Source organism: Ammospiza caudacuta, chromosome 33 (genome assembly GCF_027887145.1).
Source record: "Ammospiza caudacuta isolate bAmmCau1 chromosome 33, bAmmCau1.pri, whole genome shotgun sequence".
NCBI classification, from domain to species: domain Eukaryota; kingdom Metazoa; phylum Chordata; class Aves; order Passeriformes; family Passerellidae; genus Ammospiza; species Ammospiza caudacuta.
Window position 1 is genome coordinate 2,851,507 of NC_080625.1, and position 18,945 is coordinate 2,870,451.

The 18,945-nt window shown below is 49.9% G+C and overlaps 1 pseudogene; it reads right to left on the bottom strand.

The window, feature by feature from the left end:
- LOC131570213 (uncharacterized) overlaps positions 1-18,945 on the bottom strand; it is a 1,483,036-nt pseudogene that overhangs the window by 736,431 nt on the left and 727,660 nt on the right.

Below are 18,945 nucleotides of genomic sequence, written 5' to 3' on the forward strand. Positions count from 1 at the left end.
GGGGTGCACAGGACACGGGGTACCAGGCAGGGTTAGGGTACACGTGCCACCCTTATGGTGGGACAGCCCCAGAGCCCTCCCAGCAGCTGCAGGCAGTTACCCCGACTGGAAGGTAGAGATGAGGTTTGGAGGCCACAGAGTTACAAGTAGGAGTTGAACAGCCTTTTAGAGGTTTTATTAGGGTTTTTTTTCAGGATTTTTAAAGGATATTTTAGGGGGCTTTTTGCAGGAGTTTTTTAGGAATTCTCTGGGAATGTTTAGGAACCTTTAGGGCTTTTTCAGGACTTTTAAAATAACTTTTTAGGGCGTTTTAAGGGCTGTCTTACTACTAATTGGAATTGTTAGGGGTGTTTTGGGATATTTTGGGGTTTTTTGTTAGGACTACTTAAAAGGTTTTAGGGCTTTTTGAGGAGTATTGAGGGTATATGGAGAACTTTTTTATGACTAGGGTATTTCTAGGGTTTTTGGGGGAATTTTTTCAGGCTTTTTTAGGGTCTTATCAGGGCATTTTCAAGATTTTAGGGGTATTCTCAGAGCTCTTTAAAAAATCTCTAAGTAGTCCCAAAAAGTTCTTTGGGGATTTTTAGGGGTGTTTTCAGGGCTTTTTAACAGGAGGATGTTTTTAGTGTATTCTGAGGCTATTTCTATGTTTTTGAGGGGTGTTTAGGAAACTTTGAAAACTATACCTTTTTTAGGGAATTGAGAGGGTTTTTTAGGGTCCTTTCAGGGCATGACAGAGGCTGAGGGGCAGCTTGAGGGGTACTGTGGGGGCTGGAGGGTGGCAGAGGCTGGGAGCTGAGGGAGGAGCAGGGAGAGGGGACAGTGGGTGACACACAGAGATGCTGAGGGTAGCAGGGGCAGATAGAGGGTGACACTGAGAAGCTGGGGGCTGAGGGGCAAAGAGAGGGATTAAGGGTGACACACAGGAGCTGAGGGGCAGCTGAGAGGGGCCTTGAGGGGCACAGGGGGGGCTTGAGGGTGACAGACAGAGCTTGAGGGGTTGAGGGAGGGCTTAAGGGGTCAAGGGAGAAGGCTTGAGGGCTGTACAGTGCACTGGAGATCAGGGCTACAAGGAACAGCTTAGGAGGCAAGTTAGGGTACAGGCGCACCAGCCCTCAGCCCAGCCCTCACCTTAGACTAAGCAGCCCCCCTAACAACAGCACAGCCTTTTCCTCAACAGCAGCACAACACAGCAACCCTGACAGCGAGACCAGAGCGGAACCCACCCGGTGGGACAGGACAGCAACCCTCACACCAGGACAATGACAGAACTCTCAGAGGACAAGATGCACGGCAAAAAGGTAGGCAAGGCATCTGAGGGTTAGAGAGATAGGTGGGGTGTCACAGACATCTTTTCATAAAAATCCTTTCTTTAGGATTTTTCTGCCTTTTGAGAAGCTGTGGCCTAGGCGACAAAGTGTAAACAGTGGTTATCTGACGCTGTGGAATGCAACAGGTGCATCTGTGATTGGTCTCCTGTGGATGTTTGGATTTACTGACCATTCATGGCAGAGCTGCTCTCGCTTTCTGCCGGGGCACAGACCTTTGTTATTCATTCTTTTCTATTCTTAGCTTAGCTAGCCTTCTGAGAACTTTTCCTTCTATTCTTTGTAGTATAGTAATAACAAAATATATATAATAAAATAATAAATCAAGCCTTCTGAACATGAGGTCAACATTCTCGTCTCTCTTTACACCCTGAAGACCCTTGTGACCACTGTGACAATTGGTGAACCCTGAGTGAGTGAGCAGGACAAAACCATCAATTGGTGACCCCTCATCTGAAGAGCAAATTACTTGGAGAGACCCCCAGAGGAACAATTGCTGCACTGGGTAAACCCCGAATGTGTGGCATTGATGGTTGCTTCACAAGTGACCACAGAAGTGGATTCTAGCCAAGAGCTGAAGAACTGAAGATCCTGATTTGGAGTTCACAGCAAGGCTAACCACAAAGAGAACCTTCTGAAAAGCCTCCAGGAAGATGTTCGGAAAGCACAGTAGCGCAATGGAGCTGGCCCGAGCATGCTGGACTCTTTCAAAAGGTGCGGTTGGCTTTTCCCTTCCTGAAGATGCGGCCCTTCGTAGTTTGTGGCTGCTGATGTGGAGGGCTTCCCCCATAGAGGAGGAGGTTCAGTTCTCCCCTTCAGAGGAGAAGCTTATTGCCCTCTGTCAAAAATGGGGTGAAGAGGACGGACTTCGCCTGTTGGAGACAGATTTCTATGAGTTTTTTCAATGGGCAAAGCTTTTTGGGTTCTTTATGAATGTGCTCTGTGCTTTCGTATGGGAGTGCATGGACTCCATTTTCCAATTCATTTTGGACCGTGGGTTTGGATAGCCCCAGATTTATCCAGCATTTAGGATGTTCTTTCCAGTTTTGAACCGGAGAGCAGCTGTTTTTCCCTGGATTGCCAACTGCAACGGGCTCGTCCCATTTCCTCTGACTCCAGCGGGAGAAGATCCTGTGGAGGGGGATGATCTGTTGCTTCCCAGCCCCCCTGCATCCCGGCAGTGGGGGGGAAGTTTCGCCAGGAGCTGAAGATTTTTTATTGCGGCTTCGGAGCATGGTCAAATGCAGCCATCCCTTCCCCCCCTTCTCTCTCTCCGGGCGGATGGGAGTGGGCTGCACCGCCCCTTACAGCCCTGCAGGCCCCGCCCTGGCCGGCCTCCTGGGCTCTGCCCCGCTCAGAGATGGGGGCAGCACCGGTCTCCGAGGTCCCGCCTGCCAGGCCTGCAGGGCCTCCTCCTGGACCCGCCCCGCGGCCGCCTCCCCGGGTGGTCCTGCCCGTGACTTCACCGGCTTCCCCGCCTGCGCCTGAGAGCTCAGAGACACCGCTCCCTGCGGCTGCGTCGCTGTTGGTAGGAGACGCCCTCGGCGACAACAGCGACTCGGCACCGCCCCCCTGGCTGTCCTGCTGCGTCCACCAGCCCCCTCTCCGGCCCCGCCGCCTCAAACCGAGCCGGTGCCTGTTCAGGATGATGCTGAAGACGGCGCCGAACCCACGGGACCCTCGGAGCAGACCGCAGCTGCTCCTGAACCCAGCGTGGCTTCTCCCCCGAGTTTTTCGGGCTGTCCCGGGGCTGCCCCTGCGGGGGAAGCTGGGACAGGGGAAGAGGGCGCCGGCCTCCCTTTCCGTGGAGGAGGCATGGCCCGACAGCTGGCTGTGGGTGCAGCCCGTCTGCCTGCGTTCAAAATCAGCATTCTTGGCGGGTTGGGAGGTGTTTGGTCAGTTGCTTTCCCTTGGGGGGTGCGAATCTCTCTGCTGCCCCTCTCGTACCCCAGCGGCGAGGGGCAGGTGGGTGCCGGGAGTTCTGCCTTTGGTCCCCAGCCCAGAGGGGGTGGTGCCGTGAGGCAGATGGGAGACACACCTGTTGCATTTGCATTGCAGAGGGCACAGCGGGAAGCGATCATGGCTTGTTTGCTGTGGAGAAAAAACATTCCTAGACACGAGATGAGGGTTCTTGGGGCTTCTTCTATTTCTCTGCTGCTGGCATGCCTTGGTGATTTTGGGGAAAAGAAGCGTTTGGTCACCATTCCATTGGCAGCGTGGGGCCAGGCTGTGGGAAGGCAGAGCCCGCCTGCCATGTTGGGCCTGGGCTGTTGGGCTCGGGTCCCTGGGCCAGGGCCACCTCCCGGCCTCCTGATGGGTTTGGTGGTTTTGCTTCTCCCTATCGGTCTTGGCCCGCCTTTCTGTGGGCCAGATCTGGGGTTCCTGATCCCTCCACATGGGCCAGGGCCCCCCAGGGACTTTCTTTGGCTGCTCTGCTGCTGCTGCTCTTTTTAAACACCCAAAAAAAAGAGTTGAAATAGCTGGCAGCAGCTCTGAAGCATTGAAGGGCCAAAAATTAGCTTCAGCCCAAAGTTATTCAATAAAGGGCTGTGGCAGGACATTCCAGAAGTTGTCTCAAATTGTTTGAAATTGTTTGATGATTGTCAATGGCTTTTGATAACTATTGATGGACTTTTCTGCAGCAAGCCGGTTTCAGGACCAAAAAGGACTTTCAGAGATGGCACAGAGGAACATCTTCAGTCCATGGACTTTTTCCTGAAACTCAGCTGTTTGGGCTTGAACTTTCTTTGCATTGGTTTTGCATTTTCTTATATTGTAAAATTGTTTTGGTGATTTGATAGAATTGTATGTTCTACAGGTGAAGAGATTCCCTGTTCATTCCACACCAGCACTTGAGTGAAGTTTTGATTGGGAACAGATAACCACAATAATTTTCTCTGCACAGCAGAGAAAATTACAAACACTTTTTCTTTTTAATTAAACTAAATTAAAAAACTGACATGTCACAGACCTCTTTTCATTAAAATCCTTTCGTTAGGATTTTTCCTGCTGAAGCTGAGAAGTTTCAGCAACAAATGTAAACAATGGTTATCTGCTGCTGTGGAATGCAACAGGTGGATCCGTGATTGGTCTCTGGTGGATGTTTGGATTTACTGACCACTCACGGCAGAGCTGTTCTCACTTTCTGCTGGGACACAGCTCCTTTGTTATTCATTGCTTTTCTATTCTTAGCTTAGCTAGCCTTCTGAGAACTCTCTTTCTATTCTTTTTAGTGTAGTCATAATGTCATATATATCATCAAATAATAAATCAAGCCTTCTGAACATGAGGTCAACATTCTCGCCTCTCTCTTCATCCTGCAACCCTTGTGACCACTGTTACACACCATTTCTCCCATACAAGCACTGAGCAAAGAAGCTGGGTTCCCAATGTTAGTTACCGCAATTTCTACATCATCCTGTTCCCCCATTATGGATTGGTATTTCAGGAATCTCTGTGGGGAGAGCCAATGTCCCTCCTTTACTTCCAGCACTGCAGACACTGTGTGGGACACCAGCACAGTCATCTTCTGGCTCAGGGTGAACTTGTGTGCTTCCTGGATGTTCACTGCCACTGCCACAACAGCTCTGGGGTATTACTGCGCCTGAGTGGGTCGCAGCTGGTGAGAGAGAGAGACGGTGAATCTTGTTTCTTGAATCAGAAGGCTTATTTATTAAGATATTATATATAATACATTACTACTATACTAATAGAATGTAGAGAGAGGTTTGCAGAGCAGCTAGGCTAGCTAAGAATAGATAGAAAACAATCTATAACAAAGTTGTGGCCAAGGACTCAGTCCCCTAGCTTGCACTGGTGATTGGCCCTTAATTATAAACATAGGAAATGGGCCAATCAAGGTGTCCCGTTGCATTCCCCAGCAGCTGATAATAATTGTTTATCTTGTCTTCTGAAGCCTCTGGCCTCCAGAAGACGCAGAAATCCGAAAGAAAGGATTTCTGTGGAGAAATGTCTGCGACACTGGGGCATCCTGGCCACCCCTTAGCCACTGCATCCAGCTGTTTAGAGAGGTAGGGTGTCGCAATACGACACAAAATGAACGACACTCACACCCTGAGATGTCCAAGGCAAAAAAGGCACAATTTTTTCTGGACCTCAATATTTATAAAATTCCAAAAGCATCCATGGATTGGAGGATGAAATTGCCACCTCTCCAACCACACTGGTCAAACCAACAGTCCATCAATTTTCTCCTCCTCCAGAAAGAACTGCAAAACAATCATTATTTACATGAAAAGTGTGTAAGAAACTCCATTACAAAAATGTAAACATCAGAAAGCTTAGAAGAACCTTCAAAGAACAGGGCGACATCTCACCCTTTTTCCGTTTAAAAAAAAAAAAAAAGAAATATGAGCAATGTTTAAAGGAAAAATGAACAATGTTCAGTGTCCAGTCATGGAAGAATCATCGGAGTGATCACTCACACCATCTGTATCTGAGTCATCACTCAATGATTCATCCACTTGATGACTTTCAGTTTGGTCACGGTTTCCATTTTGCCCATGTGCTGGATTCTGTTTGCAGTCGCAGGTCAGGACGAACACGCTTCAAAGGTACCCAGCGTACCCCAGTATCTGTGGATACACAAGCATACCCACGCCCCGAAGTGATAAGGTCATAGAGACCTTCCCACTGTTTGGTGACTAAATTCCACATCTGAACCTTTGCTTGAGGCTGACGTGTCTCGTCCAGAGCCTGCAACGAAAGGTGATGATTCAAAATGACAGGATTTTTTGAGTTCTGTGGCACAGTAAGATGATTGATGGTGTACAAAGCTTTTGCCAACTGACTGTGTGGGGTTTTACCCTACATACCCCATTTTTGTTTCTGAAGAACCCGCTTCAGAGTACCACAAGCATCTTCTACAATAGCCTGACCAGTCGGAGGGAGGGATACCAAACCTGTGTGACACACCCCACAACTGCAGGAACTGCCACATCTTCTGTGATGCATAAGCAGGACCATTGTCTCCTTTCCACAAATCATACAGAGGAGACAGTTGTGTGTTGGTCAGTCCCAAGTACGGACGTAACCAAGTGATGACACCTACCAATTTCTGGGTCTTCAGCTTCAGCGTCTTCACCAAATGTACAAATTGCACCTCCTGGTGTTGGATTGTCTATTCCAGAATTTTGACCCCCAAATACTTCCAAGGAGGTTGTTGTTGTTGAACCTTTTCTGGAGCCACCTGCAGCCCATGAGAATACAAAGCATTGAGCAACTGAGGCTTAATCCTCAGCAGCTCGTCCTGGATGCAGCCACTGAAGTGTCGTCCATATAATGATACAGACGTGCATCAGAAAACTGCTTCTGAACTCCAGACAAGACACAGGCCACATACCATTGGCATATGGCCGGAGAATTTTGCATTCCTTGGCGCAAAACTTTCCACTGATATCACTGTGTGGGCTCAGCATTGTTAATTGCTGGCACCAAGAAGGCAAATTTTGGTCTGTCATCAGGATGCAAAGAAATTGCAAAAAACAATCCTTCAGATCCACGATGAGGACTGGCCAATTTGTGGGAAGCATGGTAGGCGACGGCATGCCCGTCTGCAATGTTCCCATGCTTTCCATCATGGCATTGACCTTTTGGAGGCCTTGTAACAACTTCCATTTCCCGTATTTTTTCTTGATGCAGAAGACAGGAGTGTTCCAGGGACTGGTAGAAGTCTCCAGATGACCCTGGTCCAACTGCTCCTGGACCAGATTTCTAAGGTGTCCTAGGGTGACGTTATGATGCTTGTGTCCCCATTCATGTGTTCGCTTAAGCCTGGATATCATGTTCTGTGCCTTTAAGACTGGCTCTAAAGACTGAAAGTTTTGTTTGGGTATTCTTATCAGCCTGGCAGGACGCAGAGAGACTGCGGGTCTTGATTTTGCTGCTTTTGCTTTTTGCTTCGCTCTCTCTCTCTCTGCTCTCGCTTCTGCTTGCTTTTGCTCCTGCTCATTAGCTAGTTTAGCTAAACAGTCCAAATTCCTTCCTGGACTGTTTGTCCTCTCCTCTTTTTCGACCATCTCGAACCTGCTCCGGACTGGGACCTGAGAACACCGAGAGTTTGCACCTTGTGACTGCAGCAGCTGCCCCAGCGCCGGAGGGACTGAGAACAGAGCGACCACCCCCGAGAGAGACTTTCTGAATTTGTCACCTTTTTCAGAGTAGTCTCATCCGGTATTGTTCATTCTGTGTGCTGGGGGTGCTGTGCCTGTTAAATAAACAGGTTCTTTCCACTTCTCTCTGAGGAATCCTTCCCAAATCGGCTGGGAGGAGGGGCCATGTGGGTTTGCTTTCTGGAGGGGCCCCCTTTGGAGATTCTCTACAAAATTTACCCTAAACCAGGACAAAATTTAGCGCCCATCCTGGTGGCTCGAGAGAGAGGAAAAACCCTGTTTTGACTGCATTTTGGTTGCTATTACTCTGTGTTCATTTAAATCAGCTAATAGCCATGCTTTTTGAATTCATAATGTCCATTGGGGTGCAGGTTTGCATGCATTTCTGATCCCTGGGGTTTTTTGAGATTTTAATACCTCTCTGGTCCCTAGGTTTATTTTCTTACCCAGAAATAGCTCTAGTATTGTCCCTAATATGTAGTTTTTACATCAGAGGGGCGGTGACCAGAATAGCTATCCTGCTGGACTTGGTGGTAATGATGTGTAAAAAGTTTATAAACATGCTAGGGTCTGCTCCAGGTATGAATGGTTCATGGCTATGGTTATGCATCCAGTTTGTTAGAGGAGGAGCAGGAGGGAATGAGGTTTTTCAGCCTCTGCTTTCCTTCTTCTCCTATGAATCTGTTGCATTACTAGTGAAGAACGTTCAGTTTCCCCTCAATGTTAAAGAAACCATCTTTCTGGTATTCAATCTGGTAACCTTCCTCTATACAGCCTGCTGCTTCTCTAGGATGAGGGCTGAGATTTCTAGACAGGCTGATGAGACCCCTGACTCAGGAGTAGACCCTGGTGTGGAAAATCCTAAGTGGTGTGGGAAATGGGAGGATATGGGCCAAATGCTGAAGGAATTCAATGACCCTATAGTCTGGGATTTTCCCCATGAACAAATTCAGAACCCAGCTGAGGTGGAGAAATATCTGAAAGAGAAGTACCAGGATGAGCCTAAGGAGAGGAAGGTCATTGCAGTGAGCTGGGCCCTGGCTTGTGCTCATCGCTCACTGCTAGATCCTGTCGGGCAGCAGACAGAGGCAGGGGGGCAGGGAGATAAATCAGCAACTATCCCGGTGACTCAGGCTGCAGCCAACAGCCCAGGCTCGAAGCCAGCATCTAAACCCATGGCTGTTGCTACTAGCACTAGAAGTGGGAAATGCATGAAAAAGACCAATCAACCAGGGGATGATGATGATGATGATGATGATGAAGGAGAAGGAACCTCAATGCCTCCTGACATAAAATCAGGAGTCAAAGCAGCAGGTGCAAGATCAGATGCAAATATTGAGTCCTTTTCCCTGAAGGACCTTCGTGGCCTACGGAAGGATTACACCCAACAACCTGATGAATCCATAATTAGTTGGCTGGTCCGTCTCTGAGATGCTGCATGCGAGGCTACAATTCTGGACGGCACTGAAGCCAGGCATTTGGGATCCCTGTCACAGCATCCTGTCATAGACCAAGGAATGATGAGGGGGGCTAACTCTCACAGCCTCAGGGAACAGCTCCTAAGAAGTGTAGCAGAAAGATACCTGTGCGCAGACGATCTCTCTATGCAGCAAACTCAGTGGAAGACAATAGAGCAAGGGATCCAATGCCTGAGAGAAATGGCAGTGGCAGAGATTATCTTCTCAGATGATTAACAACTAAGAACCCAGACTTAGTACCATGCACGTCTGTGATGTGGCGAAAACTCGTACGACTTGGGCCACATGAATATGCTTCTGCCTTAGCCATCATGAAGAGGGATGAGAGGGATGAGACTGTGCTTGACATGGCAAGGAAGCTCCGAGCATATGCAGATGCTGTACATGGCCCGACACATGCCAAAATCGCAGCGGTAGAAACACGTCTGCAGAACTTAGAGGATAAGATAGAGGAGAATCATAAGAAGCTTAGAGAGGAGATTAAAGAAGACCTTCTCCAAATTTCAGCAGTACAGATCCGAGGTTCTGGTCTCCAAGGCAGACATTTCCCAGATGGTGAGAAAAGATACACCCCATGAGGTGAGCTGTGGTTTTACCTGCGTGATTGTGGGGAAAACATGAGAAGGTGGGATAGGAAACCTACTGCTGTTCTGGCATGACGGGTGAGAGAACTGAAGGAAGCCACCAGAAGGAAAGCAGCTCCAGTTGCCCGTACCCGAACAGCCAGGAATGATGATGATGACATGTCTGATCCCCTCGAAGGAACATCCAAAACATACACCCAGGGAAAGAAAGATAACCAGGCTTTGAGGGGCCCTGCCTCTAGCCAGGTAGAGTCCAGGGAAAATCGTGTTTTCTGGTCTGTGTGGATTCATTGGCCTGGCACATCGGAACCACAAGAGTACAAAGCATTGGTCGATATTGGTGCGCAATGCATATTAATCCCATCAAGACATGTGGGGACAGAGTCCGTTTCTATTGCTGGTGTGACAGGGGGATCCCAGGATTTCACTTTGGTGGAAGCTGATGTGAGCCTAACGGGAAATGAGTGGAAGAAGCATCCTATTGTGACTGGCCCAGAGGCCCCATGTATTTTGGGTATAGACTGCCTTCGAAGTGGGTACTTCAAAGACCCAAAAGGACTCAGATGGGCATTTGGAATAGCTGCTGTAGAGACAGAGGGCATCCAGCAATTGAGCACCTTGCCTGGGTTCTCTGAGAATCCATCTGCAGTAGGATGCCTGATGGGAGAAGAGCAACAGGTGCCAATTGCCACTTCCATAGTGCATCGACGACAGTATAGAACCACTCGAGATGCTGTGATCCCCATCCATAAGATGATCCAAGAGCTGGAGAGCCAAGGGGTGGTCAGCAAGACCCACTCACCCTTCAACAGCCCCATTTGGCCTGTGCAAAAATCTGAAGGAGAATGAAGATTGACTGTGGACTACCGTGCCTTGAATGATGTGACTCCACCACTGAGTGCTGCCGTGCCAGACATATTAGAGCTCCAGTACGAGCTGGAGTCCAAGGCAGCAAAGTGCTTTGCCACTATAGACATTGCCAATGCATTTTTCTCCAGTCCTCTGGCAGCAGAATGCAGGCCTCAGTTTGCTTTCACATGGAGGGGAGTGCAGTACACCTGGAACCAACTGCCCCAGGGGTGGAAGCACAGCCCCACCATCTGCCATGGACTGATCCAAGCTGCACTGGAAAGGAGTGAGGCTCCAGAACATCTGCAGTATATTGATGACATCATTGTGTGGGGGAACACAGCTGCGGAAGTGTTTGAGAAAGGGAAGGAAATCATCCAAATCCTCCTGGGAGCTGGTTTTGCCATGAAAAAGTCAAGGTAAAGGGACCAGCTCGTGAGATTCAGTTCCTGGCAGTGAAGTGGCAAGATGGACTGTAGTAAACCCCATACATTTAGCAAAAGCACCATGGAGAATCTAACAAAAGGAATGCTGACACAGCAGCAAGGAAGCTTCCTGACTCCATGGACATCTGCCCTATAACCTGTCTCTATAACCATGTAAGGCAATGCCATGGTAGCCTTTACCTATCGGCCATTTTATGGTCCCCCTAATCCCTTGCCATTGGTCAAGTTTGGATACTTGCCAAGCCTATAAAAGTAGCATGCTGTACCCTACTAGCTCAGAAGAAGAGCTGAGACCCTTCGCGGACCCCCAAATAAAGCCTTCTCTGTGGAACAGCTTCTGCCTTCTCCTTCTCCTCTCTCCGTCTGCTGCTGCCTCAAGCCCGGGGCTCCATTACCTAGCAAGCAAAGAGCTGAGGTCCTAAGAGCTGCTAATCACTATAGAGCTGAATATCACCAGGCTGGCTAGAAAGGTAGCCCCGCAGCATTGGCCTGAGCTGGCTTTGGGCACCCGGTCCCTCCTCAGGGACTGAGATCCTGAGCACCAAGGCTCTGCTTCATGATAAGGCTGATCAGAGGCCTTATTAATGGACGGCATCAGATTCCTACAGACGTAATCAACAAGATCACAGCAATGTCTCCACCCACCAATAAGAAAGAAACACAAGCTTTCCTAGGTGCCACAGGTTTTTGGAGGATGCACATCCCTGAGTACAGTCAGATCGTGAGCCCTCTTTACCTGGTCACCTGCAATAAGAACGAGTTCCACTGGGGCCCTGAGCAGCAACAAGCCTTTGCACAGATCAAGCAGGAGATTGTTCATGCAGTTGCCCTTGGCCCAGTCAGGACAGGACCAGAGGTGAAGAACATGCTCTACTCTGCAGCCGGGAACCATGGCTTGTCCTGGAGCCTTTGGCAGAAGGTGCCTGGGGAGACTCGGGGTCGACCACTGGGATTTTGGAGTCGAAGCTACAGAGGGTGAGAAGCCAACTACACTCCCACAGAGAAGGAAATCTTGGCTGCCTGTGAAGGAGTCCAGGCTGCCTCAGAGGTGATTGGCACGGAAGCACAACTCCTCCTGGCACCCCGACTACCGGTGCTGGGGGGGATGTTCAAAGGAAAGGTTCCCACCCCCCACCACACCACTGACGCTACACGGAGTAAACGGATTGCTCTTATCACACAGTGCGCCCGTATTGGAAACCTGAATTGCCCTGGGATTTTGGAGATAATTACAAACTGGCTGCAAGGTGAGAACTTTGGTCTTACAGATAAAGAGCAACGAGAACCAGTGACATGGGCTGAAGAGGCTCCTCCCTATAACCAACTGCCCCCAGAGGAAACGCGCTACGCTCTTTCCACTGACGGTTCTTGTCACATTGCAGGGATGAACCAGAAGTGGAAAGCAGCCGTATGGAGCCCCACACGACAGGTTGCAGAGGCTGCTGAAGGAGAAGGTGGATCAAGTCAACTTACAGAACTCAAAGCTGTACAGCTGGCCCTGGACATTGCTAAGGGAGAGAAATGGCCAAAGCTCTACCTCTACACTGATTGATGGTAGCCAATATTCTGTGGGGATGGCTGGAGTGGTGGAAAAAGGCCAACTGGCAGCGTAGTTGTCATGGTTTGATGTTGGCACAATGCCAGTGTCCCCATGAAAATATATGCTCCCTGGTGTCCGCTGTGAGATGTGACCAGGAATAAGCAAAGCAGGCCCCCACTTAGAAATAAAGAAAAGAAACCTTTATTAACTAAACTACAACTCTAAGTAACAAGAAACACACAGGGAAATGAAAACTTTCCAAAAACAAAAACATTTCCTCCCCCCCACCACCAAATTTCTGATACATCTGTTCCCCAAATCACCAACTCTCGGTCCATCACCACCCTTTAGGTAATGAATTCTCAGTTCATCAAGGGGAGAGGAATCCTTCTTGTGCCATAGGCTTCCCCCGAAAACACCGCTGAAACCTCGTGTGTTTCCACGTCACTCATGGCACCGCCCGGAGATCATCTGCCATCGTGATATCTTCCTTCCATGTCCAGTGCTCTCACCACTGCACATGGACCAGAGCTGCTTCTAGGGTTGTCCTTTTAAGGATGCTTTGTCCCGCTCCAAAAAGGGCACAGTCTCACCTTTGGGACACCTGTGCCCCCCAAATTTCACCCCCTGGGGCCCAGGGGTACCAACACTGAACCCTCTTGGCTCTGAGCTGTTGCCTCCCCCTGGATGCAGTCTCTGTGTCACAGGAAACATGGTTCTGTCCATGGCTATACAGGAAAAGTCCAGCTAAGGCCACTCCATCATCTCTTCCCACCTAAGATTCTTCTCTACTCTCCTGACATCTTTCACTTGCCCAGACCTTCACACTTGCACATTTCCTTCCTCCATTTCATCTCCTATCTCTCTTCCAGGAAAGGTTAATGTTCTGCAAAGTTTTCCTTGTCCGAAAAAGGGTAAAAAGCTCGGGCTCTGCCCACCCAAAGCTCCCACAAGAGGCCGGACCCCTTCTCGCTGCATCCCCCCTGCCCTTCTCCGCCAGCCGGGCTGTGGTGCCAGCACAGGATATCAAATTTCATGGTGGCACAGGCGCTCTGTCTCTCTCTCTCTGTGTCCTGGTGGGGAGGTGTGGCTGCCCGATGCCTCTCGGGACTCTTCCACCCTTCCATCCTCGGGCCAGGCCAACCTCACCCAGCCCCAAACCAGCCAGGAGCTGGGCAGGGGAGGTCCGACCTGCTTCCCTCGCTGGAACCCAAGAGAGCTTCCCACGGGAGTGCTCTGCTTTTTATCCCCTGAGTTCTCAGAGGCGTATCCAATGTCCCCAGTGGCCAATCCAGGTACCAGTATTCAAATGTGAGCACCTATTGGCCTGACCACTTCATATCCCAGAAAACGAACTTCCTCTCAAACTACGACATCTATATAATCTCAGTTCAGTTTATCCCAGTCTGTAGGAACCCAGTCCATTTGATCCCAATCCATATTTGATCCCAGTCCATATTTGATCCCTTTCCATAGCTTATCCTAGTCCATGTTTGATCCCAGTCCATAAAATCTGTCATATTTGATCCAGGCCATATTTGATCCCAGTCCAAAGTTGTTCCCAGTCCAAAGTTGATCCCAGTCCTGATTTGATCCCAGTCCAGTTTATCCCAGTCCACAGCTGATTTTAGTCCATATTTGATCCCAGTCCATTTTTATCCCAATTAATATTTGATCCCAGCCCGTATTTGATCTCAGTCTATATAAGCTCAGTCCAGTTTATCCCACACTGTAGGATTCCAATGAATAGTTGATCCCAGTCCATATTTGATCTCAACCCCTATTTGATCTCAGTCCATGTTTGATCCCAGTCCGTATTGCCCGGCACACATTCCAAAAGTCTGCAATTCCAGCTCCCAGCCAGGAAAAGATGTTCCCGCCCTTGAAGGGAAATGGAGCAAAATCCTACAGAGACATTTCCCTGCCAGCCTTCAGGACTTCAGCTCGTGGGACTGGGAATTAAAATAATAATTGGGAAATAAAATAATAAATAATCACAGGAGGGTCTGTGGGGACATAGGGGTCATCTAAATCAGGGCAGGGGTCAATTAAATCAGGGGAAGGGGAATAAAAACAGGGAAAGGCTAAATTAAATCAGGGGAGGGGTCCATTCAGGGGAGGGGTCAATTAACGCATGGAAAGCTCAGTTAAATCAGGGGAGGGTCTTTGGAGGCAGGGGTCAATTAAATCAGGGGAGGGTCTTTGGTGGTCACTGGGGCAATAAATCAGGGGAGGGTAATGGGTGGTCCCTGAGGCAATTAAATATAGGGAGGGTCTCTGGTGGTGCCTGGGTCAATTAAATCAGAGCAGGGTCTCTGGTGGTCCGTGGGCCCAGGGAGACACTGAGAAAGAAACGGAGCAGGCAAAGAGAGGCAGGAGAGAAAAGGGACACAAAGACAATGAGCTGAGAAGGCGACACTCTGCAAACAGAACTGCAACAGACTGAACATGAACGGGAGAGAAATCAGTAAGTCTCAGAGTTTTCTTTGCTGTCAGATACATCCCACACACCCAGCCCCACACAATCTCCATCCCACCACTCTAATTGAGATCCCACGACGCTAAATCATTTCCCAACCTCATCTCAGCCTGATGGCTGCGGAATCGAGTGAGTTTGGCATGGGACTGAGTTTTTTGAGGTGGGTTTGAGCTCTTTTTGGGGTAAGATTGAGCTGTTTTCACTGGGATTTGAGTGGTTTGGAGGTGACAGATCCATTCCTCTTGGCTTTTGCAGTGCAAAGAGATGGAGAATAGAAAAAAATTAAGGTGAAATTACAAGTAGAAGAAGCCAGGTGTGTTCCCAACATGGATCACAAGGAATGTGGCTCACCTGGGCTGTGCCCAAAGTGCCTCCTCCAGTGGGGGATGGAGCTGGAGCAGCGCACAAAGCTCTGCCCGCACTCGGGGCACTCGCAGGGCTTCCCTTAGTGGTGCCTCCGTTGGTGTTGGGTCAAGTTAGAGCTGCTGGAGAAGCTCTTCCCACACTGGGGACACTCGTAGGGCCTCTCCCCTGTGTGGATGCGCCGGTGGGTGACGAGGGTGGAGTTGCGCTTGAATCCCTTCCCGCAGTCGGGGCAGCGGAAGGGCCTCTCCTCTGTGTGAATCCGATAGTGCTGGAGGAGAATGGAGCTGGTCACAAACCTCTTCCTGCATTTATCACACTCGTAGGGCCTCTCCCCAGTGTGGATGCGCCGGTGGGTGATGAGGTGGGAGTTGTACCTGAATCCCTTCCCGCAGTCGGGGCATTGGAAGGGCCTCTCCTCTCTGTGAATGCGATAGTGCTGGAGGAGATGGGAGCTGGTCTTAAACCACTTCCCACACTTGGAACACTCGTAGGGCCTCTCCCCAGTGTGGGTCCTCTGGTGCGTGACCAGGGTGGAGCTCAGGCTGAAGCACATCCCACACTCGGAGCACTTGTACGGCCTTTCTCCAGCGTGGGTCCTCTGGTGCCTGATCAGGCTGGAGCTCAGGCTGAAGCTCTTCCCACACTCTCCACATTCATAGGGCTTCTCTCCAGTATGGGTGCTCTGGTGCTGGTTCAGGTGAGAGCTCCGGCTGAAACACTTCCCACACTTGGAACACTCATAGGACTTCTCTCCAGTGTGGATCCTCTGGTGGCTGATCAGGTGGGAGTTCCACCTGAAGCTCTTCCCACACTGCCCACACTCATAGGGCCGTTCCCCAGTGTGGGTCCTCTGGTGCCTTATCAGTTCGGAGTTCCACCTGAAGCTCTTCCCACACTCCACGCACGTGTGGGGCTTCTCCCCACCATGGAGCTGCTCATGGAGCACCAGCTCCGAGCTCTGGCTCCGTCTCCGGCCGCCTTCCCGGCCCAGGCTGGCTCTTTCCCCCTCAGATCCCCGCCGGCTGTGTTTGCAGCCCCTCCTCGTGCAGCATCTCCGGGGCTTTTCCTCCCCGTTGGCTTCCTGCGCCGTGGAGCCGCTCAAAACGGCCTCTTCCACCAGGTTCTGCCGCGGGCATTTGTCCTCCCTGCTCTCCATGCTCAGCTCCTGCTCTGGTGGAGGAAGGACAAGGACAGGATGGGATTTGCCTCCGTGCCACAGGCAAGGGCAAGGAGATCCCCCCAGGCCTGAGCTGCAGCCGGGGCTGTGCTGGGCTGGGAGATGGAGCAGCAGAGAGGGGAAAGGGGCACTGACTTCCTCCTCACCTGCCTCAGTGTCCCGGGGCATCTTCCTCTTCCTCGCAGCCTCCCAGGCCTTGGCAATGGGAAATCCTGGTTTGGGGAAAACAAGGGATGAGCGCGTTTGTAGGAGCATCGGGGGGTAGGATGGTTGGGACGGACAGAGACGAGAGATCTCTGCAGCCAGGACGTGGAACTTGTGATTTATTGCAAAGGACCTGGGTGCAGGGCCCTGCTGGGAGCTGCCAGGCACAGCTCGGAGATGGCCCGAGAGAAGAGAGGGGGAGAGAGGATGAGAGGGTAAGAGAGTAAGAGGGGAAGAGCGTAAGAGAGTAAGGTTCCCGTTACAATACAATAAATCTTCTTCTGTGTTGAATATTCTATTTCTCACTAACCAATCTAGTACAAGATACAAATCCTATAGCCTTTACAAACAGCCTATAAAAATCATGACATCACCAAACTCTGTTACATTTTAAACTCTAATGTGGAGAGTATTATTAATAATTGGTTAGCTGAGAAAGGCCATACTGACATAATGCCGCTGGTTAAGCTGAAGGAGGAAAGTCAGCAGCCAGCAAGCTGAAAGGAGAAGTCAGCAGTCAGTGACCTTGCTGCAACATGAGGATAGGGAGTAGAGATTATTCCTGAATATATCCTGAGAATATGTAGAAAGTATCAAAAGTAGAACCATAGGAATGCAGAAGTAGGCGTAGGTGCTGATATGTAACTGACCAATCCTGAGCTCAACTTTTGCAATATGTATGAAGCTCATTATTAACTGTATTTAACCCGCCGTACTGATCAATAAAATTAGGCCTGTGATGATCAACTTGATGTCCTGGTCTCCTTCCGTCGACACCCTAACAACTCCTCTTTGGACGCCTTCTATTGAGCTAGTGGGGTCTGCTCTGAACCTTGAATCTGTCTGCAAGCAGAGGGAATTGTTTCATCAAAAGGGGATTACCTTCAGTTGGGCCACACCATTGTTTTCCAGTTGTTCACTAACTGAGGTATCTCAAAGCTTCCTTTCATTTCAATCTTCCTTACGCTTTTTATGTTCACAAAATCTTTTGCTAGACAATCGTATTTATAAGGCTTTCCTGTTTCATCTTCCCCAGCACACATTGAGTTTGAAGGTTACTCTGCCCGAGTCCATCTCTACAAGTCACCGGCCATCTGGGCTCCAGAAAAACCTCCCAAACACCCAAGATTCAGCCCTGAAAAAGCCTCCCAGGAGTTCCCCGTCCCTGGTCCCTTCCCTCTGGTGTTCAGGGGTTTCCCCATGTCCCAGCTGTTGGGGGTCACGCTCGGATTGGGGGTCCCCCTTCTCCTCGGTGCCCGCCCTGCCCAGGCTGCTGGCAGTCCCAGCAATCCCAAAAGCTCCCCCCGCTTCCCTCTCCCCATTTCAGAATGCCGGGGCTGTTTGGGTTCCCGGGCTCCCTTCTCCCCTCATTCTCTGCTCTGGGCTGTGAATGAGACGAGGGCTGGTTGTCCCAGACCTGCCAAGTGAGTGCTGGAGTCTCCCACGCTCCCTTTCCAACTTTCCTCGAGGGAAGCAGCCAGTAAAGAGACACAGCAAGTTATAAGAGGAGTGAGAGAATCCCCCGGGGTAACTGGGACTGGGTCTCAGAGAGGGGCTGGACCCCTCGGAGGAAGGGAGCAGAGGAGTTTCCGAGCCCAATCCACTAGGAAATGGGACAAAAAGGAACCCTAAAAATTCTGCTGGTTTGAGGGATAAGAGAGCCCAAGAGCATCCAGAATTATAATCTGCTGAGTTGAGGAATTAACATTCCAAGAGCATCCACGGTTGAGCAAAATTCTGCTGGATTGAGGACATGCTCAAGAGCATCTGGGGTTGGACAGCACAGCTGGGTTGAGGGATATCCAAGAGCACAGGGACTGGCAAGAAACACCTAAACTTGTAATAGGTGATTTTAAAATGTATTATATGGTAGAGATAATTCATGCTATTAATGTATAAAATGTTGTAAAATCCAAACTATGTCTTTTGACCATCCTAGCCAGGAGCAGTGTCTTATTCATATACATCCAGTTCCTGGACTTGGTTGAGATAAACATCGGGGTTTTTCATGAAAGAACAGAAGCTTCCAGGGCGATCATCCCTGGCTGATCATCCCTGGCTTCCCCGGGTCACCAGGTCCAGCCAAGAGTGATTATTGCCTTGATGATTATACAGCTACCACAATGATCCACAGCCCCACCCTGATGCATGTGAATGCTGACTTCCCCAGAGTCTACTGACAACATCAAACACCTGGATTGAGTCTTTGTCCACCTCTGGGTATGTAAAGTCAAGGTTATGCATGGGAAGAGACACAAAGAACATTTGGTCATCTCTGCCTCGAGCAGAATAAACTGTAAAAGAACTCGCTGCGTCAGGCAGCATTTGTGAACAGGGGGAGACTCTGACATTCGGAGCTCAGA